This window comes from Balearica regulorum, chromosome 8 (genome assembly GCF_011004875.1).
Source record: "Balearica regulorum gibbericeps isolate bBalReg1 chromosome 8, bBalReg1.pri, whole genome shotgun sequence".
NCBI classification, from domain to species: domain Eukaryota; kingdom Metazoa; phylum Chordata; class Aves; order Gruiformes; family Gruidae; genus Balearica; species Balearica regulorum.
The window spans coordinates 35,772,675-35,778,948 of NC_046191.1; positions in this window are offsets into that span (position 1 = coordinate 35,772,675).

The window sequence follows — 6,274 nt, forward strand, 5'->3', positions numbered from 1 at the left end:
ATTATTTACTTGAATTCACTTACCAATTTTAATCAGTAGCATGACTTAGGTGATAAAATCCCACTCAGAAGGAAAAGAAAAAAAGTAGGAAAATGCACTCTTAAATAGTCAAAAGTTAAGTTAAAGTGCTGGGTAGTATTACTTATTACTTGCACCCTTCTCGTTCCTGTTCTCCTTTTCTGATTACTAGCAGGTGAATGGGATCAACCCGATATCTTTAGTACGCTGATTCCATTTATATTCAAAGCCAGTGTAGATGTATAGGTGTGTAAGCTATAAATTGTTATGGAAGCATGAGTTGAATAACTCATGAGTTGACTAATATGTCAGTAATTTTAAGTTGTACAGGTATTTCATATTGCTGCTGGCAGATTAATGTGTAAATTGCATCACTTTCCATTCCCTCTAGACTAGTCTTTGAATCTGATCCACAGCCTTCACCTTTGCAAGCTTTGGGAAATACTGTACTTTGCAAGCTTTCGGAAGCCATTAACATGCTTGGAGTTCTTTCTTGGCATGAGAGGTTACTTTGATTCAAAACTTACATAAACGTACTGGGTTTGGCTGGGGAATAGTTAATTTTCTTCATAGCAGCCTGTAAGGTGCTGTGGATTTTTTTGATTTGTGCTGCAAACAGTGCCGATAATGCAGGGATGTTTTCGTTCCTGCTGAGCAGTGCTTACACAGAGCCAAGGGCTGTTCTGCTCCTCACCCCACCCCACCAGTGGGATGGCTGGGGGGGCACAAGGAGTTGGGAGGGGACACAGCCGGGACAGCTGACCCCAATGACCAAAGGGATGTTCCATACCATATGACATCATGCTCAGCAATAACAGCAGCAGGGAAGAAGGAAGAGCAAGGGATGTTTGGAGTTATGGAGTTTGTCTTCCCTATTAGGCATGCCTGCTGATGGGGAGTAGTGAATTAATTTCTTATTTTGCTTCGCTGGTGCATACAGCTTTTGTTTTACCTATTAAACTGCCTTTATCTCAACCCATGAGTTTTCTCACTTACCGTCCCAATTCTCTCCTTCCTTCTGGGCTGTGTGACTGTTCACTCAACTCCTGCTCAAGTTTTGGCTAACACAGCTCATGCCAAGACCGGATGCATGCTGGGAGCAGCAACATTTGGTCAAAGCAAGAGCAACAAGGTAGGCAGGACAGGATGGACAGGAAGAGATAAAGGTCATTCTGCAGCCGCTGTCACCTGCAGCTTGCTGTCTTCTCCACTCATCATCTTCTGCATTTTTGCATAGTAATTGTCAGGGAGTTTTTTCAGAATCCACTAATTTACAGAAATGGTACAGACCAAACTTCCACAGCAGGAGGTAAAAATGCATCAGCTTACCCAAAAAGCTTTCGAAGTGAGTCCAGCAGAAGCCAGGCTGCTGAGGCTTTCACACTTTACATTAAGGCGCAGGGGATGCCTGCACCATGACAGAGGAGGGATGAGCACTCTCACCATCAGTGAGGAAAATATATTGATCACAGGTGCATGAGATACAAGTAAGGAAATAGAAAATTCTGACTTAGGCAATTAATGAGCCGATTAAGTAATGAATTATAGAATTCATGTGTTAGACTAGTCTGTGCCTTTGTTTCTTGTGTTTGGTTTTTATTCTTTCTAATGGGCTCATAAAATCAAGTTTAATTTACAGAGTGGCTTGTCCTGTAAATTTGTGACATGCAAACAGACCATGACAGGAGTTTCTTCTAAGATGTGATTCTTTTAAAAGTACAACTTAATTTATAGCATATAATTTAAGAACTACTGTAATCCAGTTTTAAGTATTATCTAGTGTAGTAAAAATTCTGTTATTAAAACACTTTTGTAGTTATATCAAGAGGTTTGGATTAGTGTTACCATTTAAGTGTTTCAAAAGGGTAAGCAAATACTTTAAGGAGATTGAAGAATAGTAAAGATCTTCAATGAATTAATACAGATTGTAGGGCCCAAATTTTCTTGATTACATATAAACTTTAGGCTTCTTTGTCTGCACAAGTTACTTGGATAAAAGAGGTGAAATAAACTAAGTTTTTACTGCTAACATTGTCTTTACTGATTTCTTTGGGTGGTCAGCATTTCTGAGTGGCAGGCTGTTTACTTGTTCTAAAATGTGTCTAATATAACTAAAAATATCCATTGATATGGATATTGAGAAATTCCTATGGTTTATAGCAACTCCGTAGGTTATTATTTGTGACCTCTCATCCTTTACCTGACTGTGGCCTTTGAATGCTATTTAGAAGACTAGCAAAGGAAAAAGACAACAGCTAAACGTATTTTTAAGCTAATGTAATTTGTCTCCTTCAGGAAAATATATTGACTAATTTGTTCTTCTGAACTAGCATGGAAGCACAAGTGCAGAGTCATGTAGAAATGATCAGAGATGGCAGGGGTCAGATAGGTAGAAAAAACACATAGAATTAAGCAACTAAATGTCTTGGGTCCCACTACAGCACACAAGGGGAAACGCATGGTTATATTTCTCCTTTCCTCCCCTATGTCTGGAAGGGATTGCACACATTAGGTAGGACAAACTCAAAGCTCCTTTGCCAGTAAAATAAGAATCTACTTGACAGTGTCTGTTGCCACTCCTGACCAACTTTCTCTCCATTACCAGTATGCCAGACGTAGTTATAAGATTTCTCTACCAAGGACACCCTCACCTGTTGCCATTTTTAGTTTCCTTTGAGCTGTGCAAGCAGTGCTAAAGGATTTAGAAGATACCAAAAGTCTGGTTATATCTCACTGCCAGGAAGCCACATTTGTTCCACTGTTTCTTTGTTACACTGTAAAGCACAGAACTCAGCAGAAAAATTCCTGCTTACGAGATTGATCTTTCAAACAGTGTTAGACTGTTTTCTGAGGAAAATGCATGTGAAGCTGCTTTTGTGTCCTGTGCTGTCTTAGAAAGATAGGTTAGAGCATCACTAAAACACTGCTCAAATTAGTATCAGAAATAATATGTCCTGTCAGGAATTTGAGTAGCTTCGTGAGAGGTTGAAACTCATTTACCGTGCATCCCATGTGACAGGCAAATGAGAATGATCGGAGGGATTCAAAGGCACCTAGGTCTCATATGAACATCCCAGAGCCAAGGAAGTGAAAAAACTGCTACTCACTGATATAGTCCATCTGAGGAAAAAGACACTGAATAAATTTATTTAATGCTATAATCTTCATGGCATCTTTAAATGAGAAGTGGATACTTGGTCCAAAAATTAAATAGAAGCCTAAGATTAAAAGTTATCTCATCAATCAAATGCTATAAAAGATAGTATTTTTTTCTTAAATAGGTACTTTATTTTTACCTGTTCTTAATTCCACTCTCACTTAAAAAAAAAAAAAAAAAGTGACAGATTCACTATTGATTAAAATGATCTAATTCTAAAATAGTTCAGTAGTTCTACTGTTTTCGGTAAACTTACTGTAGCTTAATAGTAGTAACCAGTCCATAATTTCCTGTGCCACTTCATAATTATGCCAAGACATTGATGATCATTAATATTTCAATTTCACTCACTTTTTGAAAACATTGATGGTTATTGACAGAGTGTGATGTTGAGTGTCTACTCCAAAATTCATTACTTTGATTTGCATTAATTTCATTTTCAATGAGAATCATAGGGTACTCTGTCCCACCAAAGCTATAGCAATGATCAACCAGCCACAGCACAGCAGCCCCTGGTTACTGCCCACACAGAGACATTTCTTCTGCGACTGACAGAACAAGTCCTTCATTCTGAAGTAAATGGAAGGCTTACCTGTGTGACAATGACATGTTCCTGCCATTCCTGCTTTGCTATAAGAATAGAGTCATTTATGTGTCTGCTGCATTACAGTTCCTGTTCAATCTAAACTCCTCCTGGTGCTCAGAGGCACAAGCTTGTGCAGTACCCTCTGCATAGATCCTCACGCAGACATCCTTTTCAGTGTTATGCATTCTACAGCACTCTGAAAAACCAAATTCTGCCACAGGGCTGTTTTTCAGGGGTTGTTTGGAAGGGACTCAAGGGTTACCTCAAACAAATTATACCTAATGGAAATAAAAAGTGACAGGAAGCACCATTTGGGGTCCAGTGTAAGGCAGAGCTGCTTAAAATTCAGAGACATGTGAAGAAAGATTAGTCACAATTCTATAGCTATATATATAATCAGAGGAGCATTTCCAATTAAATTTTGTAATGGTTAAAACTATCATATTTTCACATACCAATCAGTGTCTCAGATAATCCCCAACCATTTGAAAGTATAGCTGCTTAAAACAAACCCTCTTATAAGCCCATTTCAAGCCACCTGAATGAAAACAGAGGCAATGTCAAAGGAAAGAGGAAGGAATGAAAGACAGGGGAAAAAACTCCTAGTAAACTTTTCCTTGTAAACCCTGTTTCTCCGTGTTGTTACCCAATTACATTTTTTTAAATCTGAGTTTTCTGCAGATAGCCCACAGAATATATGTACAAGAAAAGTGATACTTTATGCAGACATCAGTTCTGGCCCCAATAATATTAAAGAAGAAGTGGCAGTTTGGTGATTGTTTATTGTCAGTTAGTAGTGAGCTAGAAATTAAAACCTACAGAAACAACAAAAGGTCATGATTGCCTGATTCTTACATGAGTGACAATGGATGGCCAGCCTTACTAAAACTGGCTGCGAGTGCATACTTTGCTATTCCACACACTTACCCCCAGGGATCAGGTAGAACAGATTTTTTTTTTTTGCCCCGCTCAATACAGACTTTAAAAAGTATTTTTCCCTTTTCACTGGAAGAGTCCTAGAAATTATGAAGGAAATTAAACTGGGAGAAAAAAAAAAAAAAAAAAAAAAAAAAAACCACCAAGGCAAAATGCTTTATGCTAGGCTGTTTTTACTCTCCTTATTAAGGAGTTTCAGTGGATATCCTTATGAGCACAAGGACTAATTACAGCATCACAGCCTGAAGTGAGTTTCTGTGAAAAGTGTCAGAAAATTGCAGAACATTATATCCAGCAGTTAAAGTTAACTTTCTAGATAAGGAATATTATCTTCTCCAGAGTGAAGAAAAAAATTCTTAAAGTATTATTTCCTTTATTTTCTTCAATTGGGAACTTGTATTGTATCCTGATTTGGAAAGATTATGTTGTTCAGTTCTTCAGCAACTCACAAGTGAACGAAGTGTGTATTTTAAATGCAGATTAAACTTTGCTAACATTTTTATTCTAAAAGAAAACTGCATGTGAAAATCCCGTGCTTAGATACAAGGAATGTGACCTTACTCCAGGATCCTTCTCTGTTTAAATCTCCCACTGAAATCTTCCTTTCTCTTTCTGGGGAAATAAGCACAGAGCAAGGCAACCTGTAAGGAAACACAGGCGGGACTTTAGATTTGCAGATTAATACAGGCAGCAAAATTATGGCCATAATAGCGAGACTTCCTATGATTTTAAGTCTGCTTGAGTAACTCAGTGCTGAAACCAGGTTGTCTCCACAGCATCAATACTGTATAGCTGAGACCATGTTGCATATGAACTTATTCCTGGATGGTCCTATTCAGTCCCACTCCCATGCTGCTCCTTCATATTTCAGAGGACATTCTTCCCTCCAGTATAGTTTCACATCCTCACAGGCAGCCAGCACTGGGGGAGAGGACAGAAGTGGAAACAAACTCATTGTAAAACTGAGCATGCCAACAGAAGGACCATGGAAGCATGAGTAGTTCAGGTGGAGAAGTTCTTGTAGGTTCATAACCCTTGCCTGACTGTGAGACTTCATCTGCTGTTAACTGGGGGGAAAAAATGTTACTGCTCTAACTACTACTACTATTGCTACATTAAAAATATATATGCTAGTTTCTCTTCATCTTTGATGCAGAAAAGTTCAGTGTTCCGGTGGTGCTTGGGAAGGTCTGGCATGACCTATGAAATTTAGGCTATAAGGCTAAATAAAATTTAAGTTGGGTATACATATAGTGGCTGTTGGTCTTTTCTCCCAAGTAACAAGTGACAGGAAGAGAGAAAATGGCCTCAAGTTGTGCCAGGGGAGGTTTAGATCAGATATTAGATATTAGTGGTTGGACTTGGCAGTGATAGGTTTATGGTTGGACTTGATGATCTTAAAGGTCTTTTCCAACCAAAATGATTCTATGTTTCTGCATTTACAATAGTGGTTTATTTAACTAAGTATCAGCTGTGCCTGTGTGCATCCACAGTGCACTTAGTCAATAACTGCCTGGGTAGTCCTAGCTAGATGTCTGCATAAATGAGATAACAGTCTGATACAAAACAAGGTAACT